General features: G+C 56.5%; 1 protein-coding gene across 1 annotated transcript in view; it reads left to right on the top strand.

Annotated features, from left to right (window-relative positions):
* The first annotated feature begins 828 nt into the window (after positions 1-828).
* Positions 829-11,661, top strand: part of A4galt (alpha 1,4-galactosyltransferase) — a 19,997-nt gene continuing 9,164 nt past the window's right edge. The window contains exon 1 of the mRNA XM_005379423.2: positions 829-1,031. The gene's annotated coding sequence lies outside the window, so the exon portion shown is untranslated. The remainder of the gene's footprint in view (positions 1,032-11,661) is intronic.

Here is an 11,661-nt window from a genome sequence, read left to right as displayed (position 1 = left end):
CACCCGGTGGGGAGGCGGCGGCTCCCGCGGCGCCCAGCCGAGCGCTCGGGGCTGAAGCGGGTGGGGCGCCGGCCCCGTCCCCCTCACCGCCCGCGCTAGCTTAGGAAGTTCCTCCCGCGTCTGACCCCAGCGTCCCCACCCTCCAGCGCGGCTGGGAGCGCGCAGGGGACCGAGACGACAGAAACCGGGGACCGCACGAGGGCCCCGGGGCGCCCCCGCGCGCCCTCTCACTGCGGGGTCACAAGGAGAGCGGCTGCCCACCCTCCAGTGCCCTCACAGCTCCTGCTGGCAGCCGCGTCTCCTAGTGACAGCCGCTCCACCCATTTTCCTGGGGCTCAAACTGAGGCGTGAAAGGCTGAACTGCCCGAGGCTGTGCTCGGAAGACGCTCGCCCCTCCTTCACAGCGTCCCTGACAATGGGACCCTCGGGGCTCGCCAGTCCCCTTTCGCAGGGCATTCTTTTCCGGGGGGAGGGTTGCATCTTCTACAGGCACCCCTGCCTGGAGCCCTCCTACTCTCTCTCCGCGGGAGGAGAGGCTGCCAGGCGGCTCTCCGAGAGCCCCAAGCTGCGGAGAAGGCGTCTCGCCCCGCGGCTGCGGCTGCGGCTGCGGCTGCGGCTGAGTCCGCGGGAGCAGAAGGGCGCCGCGGGCGTCTCAGGGGCGGGCGGTGGCCCGGGGCGGTGCGCGAGGCCGGCGAGGGGGCAGCGACCGCCCCGACCGCTCCCACCCCCTCCAGGTCCCTAGGGGAGGGGAGCCCTCGTTGGCGGCCTGTCCCTTTAAGGAGGCGGCCCTGGCTGGGTGTGCCCGGTCTCCATGGTTACCCGGGTGCAGGCGGCAGCGCGGGAGGGAGGGAGGCAGGCTGCCGCTTCTCCCCGACAGACCGAGGGAGCCGCGGGGACTCGGCGCCGAGCGGAGCCCGAGCGGGAGCCGCCCCGCAGCAGAAGCGGGAGCCGCGGCCCCGCCCGTGGGCACCGCGCCACCTGCTCCGGAGCAACAGCTGCGACCCGACCCGCGCCCCGAGCTCCCAGCCCAGGTCAGGTCCTCCGGTCCCGGGGCGCGCGGGGAGGGGGGTCGGTGACACCGGGGGCGACGCGGGGCCCCGGGGAGCGGAGGAGACCCGGGCTCCTCCGCCGCCGCCGCAGGTGAGAAGCTAGGCTCTGGCTCTGGCCTCTGTCTAGGAGTGCAGCCTGCCTCCTGCTAGGCCAGCCGGTGTGCCTCAGTGTCCTTATCTGTCACCTAGGAGCAGAAGTTCCCACCTTTGGACAGATTCAGCCGGGTCTTTGGCTCTGAGAAGGTGAAAGAGGCCTCTTTCCCCAAAGCTGGCAGGGTGGGTCAGGTCTGTAATCTCAGCACTCTCAGGGAGACTGAGACAGAAAGATCTCAAGTTCAAAACCTACCAGGGGCCAGGTGTGGCGGCCCAGCCTGCAATCGCAACACTTGGGAGGCTGAGGCAGGAGGACCACTGCCAGTTCGAGACCAGCCTGGGCTACAAAGTGAGTTTAAGGCCAGCCTGAACTGCATAGCCAGACCCTGTCTCAAAAGGACAAAAAAAAAAGACCAGACTGGACTATATAGTGAGACCCTGTTCTGATCCGTCCCATTCTGTCCCCCGGCTTCCCAAGGCTTCCTGTTTGTCACCTTCCCCTAAGAATGGGGCAGCCACCCTGCTGGGAGCCACATGGCAGGGCACAGACCACCCCCAGTGGTAGGTGCAGAACTTTTTGGTCTGGTCCCTAAACCTGGCCACACCCTGTAATGGTTGATACATTGTGTCAGCTTGAGAAGTTTAGAAGGTTAACTCAGGGACTCAGCAGGGGGCCAGGGTCCTCACTTTGTAAACGTCCTCATCCTGTGCAAGAGGAGGGCACAAGGATGGTGTGAGTGCTACACCCACCCTGGGGGGTGGTAACCTGCTTACAATGTAAGGGAGGAAAAGAGGATTTTTCCCCTGCTCTCTTCTTGTTCTTGCTGTGCCTGCTGGTTTCTGCCGCCTTGAAGTGTTACCTCTGTCCCATGCCGCCCGTCCTTTGAGATTATGGACTGAAACCTCCACAAACTGTGAGCTAAATAAACCTTTCCTTCCTTAATTTTGGGTGTCAAGTATTTTGTCTCAGCAATAAAAAAAACTAACATCCTCAAGACAGAATTTGGTACCAGGAGTGGGGTTGATGCTGTGACTACACCTGACCATGTGGTTCAAGAGCCTCTGAGAATGGCTTGTGAGAAGAGTTCGAAAAGGTTCAGAGATGTCACCTAAAAGAGTAGCGCTGGAGCTCCGTAGGCTGTTCTTTGTGGGAGATTCTAGTCAGAGCTCAGAGGCTGATAAAAATCCTGCTGATAAAGACCAGGCTCAGGAGGTTTCTGCTGGGAAGAAAGACTGCACTGGCTCTTGGGCTCCAGATGATTGATGTTATGGTTTGGCAAAAAGTTTGTCTGCATTTTGCTCATGTCCAGAGATTTTGCCTGGGACTGAGATTAAGGGCGGTGGACTAATTAACCTGGCAGAAGAAATTTCAAGTCAGTTAAATGTTGAGGTGATGGCATGGCTATTATTGAGTGCTTTTAGCCAGACTTACGTTGAGAATCAAGAGCAAAGAGCCCAGCAGGATGATTTAAAACGTTGTGCGTTTTGGCCAGATAAAAAGCTCCGGTAAAGCTGTGGACTGCCAAGATAGAGCTGGGGAGATCCACTATTGAGAAGGAACAGGAAAATTAAAAAGATGGCCTGAGGGCATCACAAGAAGCAGCAAGATTCTACCCTCTGCAGCCTCAAACCTGCAAAGGTAAAAGACTTTGCTTTGAGGAGAAAGCAGCAGAGCACCATGTTCTGGAATGGCGGCAGCATAGGAAATTTGTTCCTCAAAATTGGATTCAGAGTGCCCAGCAATCCAGGCACTTGACCCCTACAGCCAGGAGAGAAGAAAGCCCGGCTACTGCTTCAGCTGGCAGCAGACCTTGGCATTATCCATGTGGCGCTAGTTTTAGGTACATGCAGAATGCAAGCGTTACAGGGTTAAAAAGGTTTCTGCCTCAATTTCAGAAGGCCCAGGAGGCCAGGCAGTGTGCCCCGAGAGGGCAGTGTGTGAAGCTGTGAGTGAGAAGCCAGAGGTGCAGTGGAAACCCCAGAAGTTTGGAAAAGCCAGGAACATGGGTCATCTGCAAGGATTGAGTGGAGCAGGCCTAAGGGAGAAGCTGTAGGAGCTACAACCACCAGAAGTGCCATAGGGTGGGGTCATGCAAGCCCTTTGGAGCTCACAAATTGCCACAGATTGCCTCAGATGCTGCACATGGGACTACAGGATTTAATGTTTGCCCTGCTGGATTTTACACTTGATTTGGCCCCATTCTTTTGTATTCCCCTATTTGTAATTTTTTTGGAATGAAAATGTTTATTTTGTGCCGTTGAATGTTGGAAGTGTTTAACTTCATTTGTACAGGGGCTCACAGCTAAGAATTTGCCTTGGATCTAGGGGAGACTTGGGACTTTGACTTTTCAGCAATGCTGAAACTGTTAGGACTTTGGCAATTCCTAGAGAAGGACTACATGCCTTTTACCTAAAGGGATGTGCATGAGTCTTTGGGGGGTCAGGGGAAGAACATTAGGGTTCTAATGTAATATAATGTTGATGGATAATACTGTTCTTAAGGATTGTTAAACCTGTGTTACAATGTCCAAATTGTGAAATGTTAAAAATAAGCATGTCTTTGTATCTGGAAACCGTTTAAAAAATGTGTCTGGTTGCCAAGTTGACAAGGGGTGGATTGTTATGGTTGATACACTGTGTCAATTTAAGAAGCTTGGAAGTTTGACTAAGCAACTCAGCAGAGAGCCCCCTCCTTACTTTGTAAACATCCTCATCCTGTGCAAGAGGAGGGCATGGTGATTGTGTGAGTGCTACACCCCCTAGGGCAGGGTGGCCGGCTTTCAACATAAGGAAGGAAAAGAGCCTCCCCCGCAACACTTTTGCTCTTGTTGCTTTTGCTGTCTTTTTCCATCTTGAACTGTTGCCCTGTGCCATGCTACTCTGCCTTGGGGCCAGCTGATTATGGACTGAAATGTCTACAAACTGTGAGCTAAATAAACCTTTCCTTCCTTAATTTTGAGTGCCAAGTATTTTGTCTCAGCAATAAAAAAAAAATTAACCGAGACACACCCCCTGCACCCACAGCCAATCCCCAGGTGGGGGCTGCAAAAAGAAAGCCCTGAAACCCAGGACCAAAAAGCCAGGGAAAGGAAGAGGACAAACCCCAAAGTGCATTTGCTTGGTTTAAAGTTGCTTTTTAGCTGGGTGTGGTGGCAGATGCCTGTAATCCCAGCACTCAGAAGGCTGAGGCAGGAGGACCATCGCAAGTTGGAGACCAGCCTGGGCTACAAAGTGAGCTCAAGGCCAGCCTGAACTGCAGAGCGAGACCCTGTCTCAAGATGACAAAAAATAAATAAATAAATAAAATAAACCCAGTCTGGGCAATTTAATGATATATCAAGCACCTGTCTCAAAATTGAATGAAAGAAGAAAAGAAAGAAAGAAAGAAAGAAAGAAAGAAAGAAAGAAAGAAAGAAAGAAAGAAAGAAAGAAAGAAAGAAAAAGAAAGAACAGAAGCTGGGTGTGGTGGAGCGCACCTGTGATCCCAGCGCTCGGGAGGCTGACACAGGAGGATCATCAGGAGTTTGAAGCCAGCCTGGGCTCCAGAAGGAGAGCCCGTCTCAAAAAAAGAAAAAGAAAAAGAAAAGAAATGGATCAGGGATGGAGCTCAACGTGGAAGCCCATGAAGCCAAGGCTGGCGGACCCGGGCATTTCGGGCAACCTGTGAGAGGCTGGCCGGGCCACTGTGGGGTGACTGCGATTTCTGGGGTGGGCAAGGGCAGTAACCACCAGGGGCCCGGCATGTGACTGACTCTCTGTTAAGCCCCTTCTCTTGGTCTAGTAGCTTCCTCCCCAGAGGCTGCAGGCTCCCTGGGGACATCCTGGGGTCCCCCAGTGCAGGACACCCCACCCTAGCCATGAGCGTAGGGTCCAAGGTGGGCCGTGGCTATGCGCATTAGCAAGAGGGTAGGGAATCGTGTCGCCATCTTTAGTGGGTTTCGGGCTGGATCAAGGCCCAAGAGGGCATGTCTCCTGAGGAGGGTGCCCATTCTCTTCCTTTCTTTGGTTTTTTGAGACAGGGTTCCTCTGTGTAGTTGAGGCTGGCCTTGAATTCACTACGTAGCCCAGGATGGTCTTGAACTTGTGGCGACCCTCCTGCCTCAGCCTCTGCCACGCCACACCCGGCTGCCCCATCTGTCCTTTTTTATGTACTTCAACGCTCACGTCTTGTTGTGTCATGTTTAGTTAAGCGTTCTCCTTTGATACTGAAGATGCTTTTATGTGAAACCTGCAATTCTACCCTGGCAACATCCAGCCCTACCCCAGGGCCACCCTCCCAGAATGGAATGGTGAATGATAAGGCAAACAAATCAGTGATTGAAACCTGGGCCAGTGCAGCCCCGCGGTAGGTTTTCTGCCTCTGCGGCGGCCCTGCCTGGGTTCCCAAGATGCTGGGTGTCTGCCTGCCTGCGCCCGGGACCGGGACTTCACAGCTGCCGGGAAAAGCCTTCAGCCCCGTGGTCTCCTCGGGGAGAAGTTCAGCAGGTTGCGAGCGGCTTCTGGGAAGTACCCCGGTGGACATGCGAAGACAGCACCGCAGCACTGTGTTAGCCTGTTTTCTGTTGCTAATGGTACAGAGCCACAGGCTGAGTTAGAAAGAAAAGAGGGCTTTTTCGTTGTTTTGTTTTGACTGGGGATCCAAACCAGGGGCCCGGTAGCCCTGAACTACATGGTACCTCAGCACCCCCTCCCCCTTTTTATTTCTCTAAATTGTCCAGACAGAACTGGAAATTGAGATCCTCTTGCCTCAGCCTCCCCCAGTGCTGGGGTGATCGCCATGCACCACCACGCCTGGGTGTGAGGTACCCAGGCATCAATGGCCAGGGGCAGGAGCACGGGAGGGTTTTTGTTTTCTTTTTGTATCTGACAGAGCCAAAAGGTTACGCTGAACTTATGCATCCTGTAGCCGGCGGTCCTCAACTCTAGTCCGCATCTGGGCGCAGAGAGAGAGACTGGACTGGCGGCAGCTCTGCGGAGCCCGCGCCGCTGCACACTTCCTTCCTCGGCTCGGGTGCATTTCTCGGCGTTCCCCGAGCTGAGGACACACTTGGATCGGGCCGTGCGCGTCAGGGGCCGGGCGTGTGGCCGGTGCAGGTGTCCGCGCTTGGCGTAGCAGTGTGAGGCGCTGCGGGTGGCGAAGCGCTCTCCTGGGTCAGCGGTGGCTGTGGGTTTTGCCGCTGTGTGTGCGGGCTCAAGGCACAGGCTTGTACATTGGCACTTGGCTGTTTCTCTGCGCTGATGGGAAGGAGCTGGGCTGGGGCCCCGTGGGGGGGGGGAGGCACAGAGGCGGGGGCCCCAGGGGACCCGGGGTGGAGACAGCACCGCGCTGCCCCCGGGACCTGTGGACGGTGCAGAGCAGGGGCTGGGAGGTCTCCAGCTCCCCGGGCCACTGGGCAGGGCCGTTTCCCGGCCGCCTCCTGAGTCCTCTTCCCTGGGAGGTGGCGGCAGCACTGTCCTCCTAGGGGACAGACCCGGGTGGGAAGTGTCCTCTTCCGGTCACCGGCTGCGCTCTAGGCCGACTCCCTACTGACCACAGCTGGGAGCCCGCGCTCACTTCCTCCCCTGCTCTTTCTAGTGATTTCAGGGAAAGGCTCCGCCCAGCAGCTGGTTCCTGGCAAGCATCCCTCCCCCTCCCCCCTCGTGTCCCTCTGGATGAACCCCCGTGGGGCCCAGGGGCTGGAGAAGCAGCTTCCCCCCCCCCCTCTGGGGCAGGGGTGTCGCAGCCTCAGGGCCACACCTGTACCTGCGCACCTGGCCGTGGGGAGGCTCGTGCATGTGGGTGCCGGGTGCAGGGACACAGGGAGGTGGCCGTCCACTTCCTGCTGTGTGCGGGATACAGGGGCAGCACCTCACCGGCCTGGCCCCCGGGAGGCCCAGCCTTCCCTCTCCCTGCCGCAGGTCACACCCTGAACGTGGGCGACGCGGTCCACGGGCCCCAGGGGTGCCGGTGGCTCTGTTTCCTGACCCGAGTCCACCCTGGGCCCCCTGCCAATGACCCCCCACTTTACAGCTGAGGAAACTGAGTCAGGCTGCTGCTGTTTATTACAGTGATATCGAGCCCCTACCCCAGTACAGTATGGGCTAGGCAGACCCCTCCCACCATGCCAAGGGGTGCGGGGTAAGCCCCAGCTCTGCACCCCCTTTTTGTTTTGTTTGTTTGTTTTGAGACGGGGTCTCACTATGCAGTTCATCCAGGCCTTGAACTCATGATATACCCTAGGTGGGCCTCAAACTCACAGCAGTCCTCCTGCCTCAGCCTCCTGAGTGCAGGGATTTCAGGTTGTTTAATTCTGAGAATTGCTTAGTGACCCGTGATGTTTGTACCTATTTATGAGGTACAGCATGATAATCCATATGAGTACACGGCACAGTGATTGAACCAGAGTACTTCGCGTTCCCATCTCTGTGAATGTTTATCTCTGCTGGGAAACTGGGCTCTTCTAGTTATTTTGAAATCGATCGTAAGTGGCTGCTGACCGTGACACTGCTGAGCCGCAGGACAGCAGAGCGGCTCTTATGCCTCCCCCCACCCTGCTTTTTTAGGAAGGTCCTGGGAATTGAATCTAAACTGAGCTCCAGGGCGTGGTGGCTCATGCCTGTAATCGCAGCACTCGGGAGGCTGAGGCAGGAGTATCGTTGTGAGTAGCCAGGTGTAGCCAGCCTGGGCTACACCGTGAGCTCAAGGTCAGCCTGAACTGCACAGTGAGACCCTGTCTCAAAAAAAAAAAAAAAGACAAAAAAAAAAATCTAGACTGAGCTACATGCCCCCCCAGCAGCTTTTAAAAGTTTTCTTCTTTTTTTAAAATTTTTAGACAGTGTTGCTCAGTTGCTAGGTTGCCCAGGTGGGCTCGAACTTGCAATCCTCCTGTCTCAGCCTCCCAAAGAGCCGGGAGGACGGGCAGACAGCACCATGCTCAGCCGAGACTCACTGTTTTAGCTTCCACAAAGGAGTGAGAGCATACAGTCTCTGTTTTTTCTGAGCCTGGTTTATTTCACTTAGCACAACGTCCTCTAATTCCGGTCCTGTTTCGGCAACAGGCAGGAATGCCTGTGAGTGGCCGAGTCCAATTCGATCGTGCACATTCGCCCTATGTGCTAATTCTGTTCGGGTACTGATGCACAGCCTGCTCAGTTCCACATCTTGGCTGTGGCTCCTCAAATCTTAAACGCTGGTGAATAACCAGGGGAGGCTGGGCATGGAACCACAGCCTGCAGTCTCAGCATATGAGAGGATGAGGCAGGAGGATCTCTGTGAGTTCAGCTCTAGCCTGGACCACAGAGCAAGGCCCTATCTCAAAAAAACCAAAAGTAAATAAAGCAAAATAACAAGAGGAACTGCCACACAGGAATCGGGATTGAACAAGGAAGTGCTGGGAGACCACATGACGGGGACTGCACCCTGTGGGCCTCAGATGTGCTGGTGAAGCCCGCGGACCCCCGCCTGCCAGTGAGCTTTAATACATGTCGCTCATCCTGGGAGCAGATGTCTCACCTCTCCAGCAGCTAGGCGTGTATGCGATCTGGGTTGTCACTCGGGACAGGTTCGGAGGGGTCAGAAATGACAGCCATCGCCGCCGTGTCGCTTATAAAACACAAAGACGGGAACTGCGCTTCCAGTGTCCGGACAGGAAAAGCAGACAGCGGAGGCGGAACACCTGAGACCAAGCGGCTGCCCCGGAAACCCGGGGGCGTCGTGGGGGCCGGGGCCCGGGGCCCGGGGCCCGGGGCTGCGTGTCCCTCAGTGTCCCAGGGAGCGCGACGGGTCCGGGAGCTGAGGACGTCAACGCGCCCTTCAGCAGAGCGTGTAGCTGGGTGTGGTGGCGGGCGCACACCCGCGCGTGCACGGTCCGGCACTGTGCAGGGTCCTCGGCGGTCCCTAAGCCCCCGACCTGCAGGAGACGTTTCGGGTGTGCTGACTCGGTCGCAGGAAGTTTCCAGGACACATGGGGGCGCGGGAGCTGGAGGCATGCGGAGGCGGCGGTGAAAGCGCCCGCTGCAGAGGAGGCTGCGGCCCCTGAGAGGCGTGTCGCGCTCCGCGGCCGGCTGTATTTGGGCGGCCTTGGGAGGTGCTGCGCGTCCGAGGGGTGATCTACGCCGGCTGGGGGGGCACGCCTGTGCTCCCAGGGGCCGCGAGGCCTGTCCCCAGACAGCCCGAGACTCGCGTCCTCCGCCTCCCCAGGCAGCCCCGGGTGAGCTTCTGTGTCCCCGGCTGCTGCGGCGCTTGGCTGTGTAGTTCCCGGAGTGTCGCTGTCTCTTCACTGCTGGGTACCGTGAGGGCGCCCAGCCCCGGGCCAGCTTCCTCCAGGGTGACCTCCGACACCAGGCCGAGCAAGGTCTAACTCGAGACCTGCCCCCCTCTGACCACCGTACCTGGGCACCCTTGGCCGGGCATGGAGGGGCAGGTGGCGCTGGGACTCTGCCTTAAAGGTCACTCCTTGGTGACAGCAGCGACAGCGAGGGCCGCAGATCAGAAGTCTTTCCCGAAGGGTCCTAAGAGATCGTCTTTTCTGACTCGTTGTTTCCCACGTGAGGAAACCTGGGTCGGGATGGGGCCTGCCTTCCAAGGTCAGCGCAAGTGTGTGGCTGGTAGAAAGCAAGAGTGTTCAGGCAACATCCAGTTAGCAAAGACTGTTACAATAAATGAGCCGAGTGTGGTGCACCATGCTTGTAGCCCCAACACTGGGAGGCTGAGGCAGGAGGATCACAAGTTCGAGGCCAGCCTAGGCAGTGCAGCAACTTAGTGAGATCCTGTCTTGAAGTAAAAAATAAAAAGCTGGGTCTGTAGTTTGTTGCAAGGTCCCATACAGGAAAGGAAAGGAAAAATGCAGAAGGAGAGCAGCGCTCCTGCTGCCTGCGGGTTTGTTTCTGTGGTGTCGAGGTCTGAATCCAGGGCCTCACACCTGCACTCTACCCACCAGCCACACTCCCAGGCCTATTTTTAATCTCTCATGCAATCAGAAAGGAGAGTGCAAAGCACCATGGGAACTTTCTCTCAAGGAGAGGAAGCGGAGGCCTCTTCTGATTCAGGCTGGCTTCCCAGTGCCCTGGGCATGGACACTTCCGCCGCCCTTCTGCGTGCCCTGGGCAGAGGACGTGACCAGGACAGCGGCTCATCCACACTCAGCTGGCCGGGTCGGGCTGGGTTGGCTTCCTTAACTGAGCCTAAAAGTCCAGGAGGGCGGTGACGCCATCCACTAAGTGGAAAAACTTTTAGTACTCGAAAGGAACACGCTTCTCTGCGGCCCCCTCCTGCTAAAGGGCAACAAGCACTACGAGGAAATTAAAAATACATGCTGCAGGCCTAGGAGAGCTCCCTGCATCTCAGGTCGCTCGCAGGGCTCTAATGGCTCTAATGGCTGTAATGGCTCTAATGGTTCTAATGTCCTGACGCGGAGTTCCCAGAAAATCATAGAGGAAAGGGTCCTGAGAGTGCGAGCTGGAACAAGCAGCAGGACCAGGGTGCTCTCCTAAGTAGGAGGCGGGCAGTGGAAACCCTCCGCCGGTCACATCGGTCCCTGACTCTCGTGACGCCTTCTTTCTGCCTGGCGCCCGTTATCAGGGTGACCGAGGCACCCCCCACCCCCACCCGCACAATGTCCCCCTGAGCCTCTGTCCTCCAGAGACATGACCTTGCACAAGGTCACAGGTCTGTTTGCAGTAGCCAAAGATTAGAAAACACGAGGGCTTTGTTGGCAGAGGCTGAGTCAATAACGATGCCGACACCGTGGGCACTGGGGCAGCCCCCAGTCACCCACTCAAGGCGCACCGGGTCGGAAGCAGAGCTGATTCCCGCCCTGCCTGCAGGGCCAGGATCCAAGGTGGTCACTAATTGGGGAATGCTGTCTGCAATATAAACCGTGTGCAAATGCAAATGACCACTGTTCGAGATGGAATTACTATACCCGGCCAGGCCACCCGAGGGTGCCCAACAAGGTCTTGAGTCTCTCAGTCTGCATACTCAGGTTCCCCGGGCATTCAGCAGTCCCACGAGCACCCGAGTTGCATCTCTGAGGACGCTGCTTCTTCCTGGGTGACTCCAGCTAGCAGGGAGGAGGTTGGCTTCCCAGGGGCAGAGTGAAATTGCCACCTTTGACTTTTGTTTGTTTTTTTAAAACAGGGTCTTGCTATATAGTCCAGGCTGGCCATGAATTGACGGCAGTCCTCCTGCCTCAGCCTCTTAAGTGATGGAGTTATAGGCATGTGCCACTACACTCAGCCAATTCCTCTTTTCTCTATGGCTTCTGGATTTCAGACATAATTAAGAAAACTTTCCTGGAGCTGGGGATTTAGCTCAGCGGCAAAAGCGTCTGCCTGGCATTCGCAAGGTCGTGAGTTCAGTTCCCGGTACCGGAGAAAAACCAAAAAGAAAAAAAAAAAAAAAAAAAAAGAAAACTTTCCTGCCAGATGTGATGATGCACTCCTGTAATCCCAGCACTCGGGAGGCTGAGGCAGAAGGATTGTTGTGAGTTCAAGACCAGCCTGGGCTACAAAGTGAGCTCAAGGCCAGCCTGAACAGCA

This window comes from Chinchilla lanigera, unplaced genomic scaffold (genome assembly GCF_000276665.1).
Source record: "Chinchilla lanigera isolate Chin_1 unplaced genomic scaffold, ChiLan1.0 scaffold00012, whole genome shotgun sequence".
Classification (NCBI taxonomy): domain Eukaryota; kingdom Metazoa; phylum Chordata; class Mammalia; order Rodentia; family Chinchillidae; genus Chinchilla; species Chinchilla lanigera.
The sequence above is the reverse complement of the archived record's forward strand: the minus strand, read 5'-3'. Positions and strand labels throughout refer to the sequence as shown.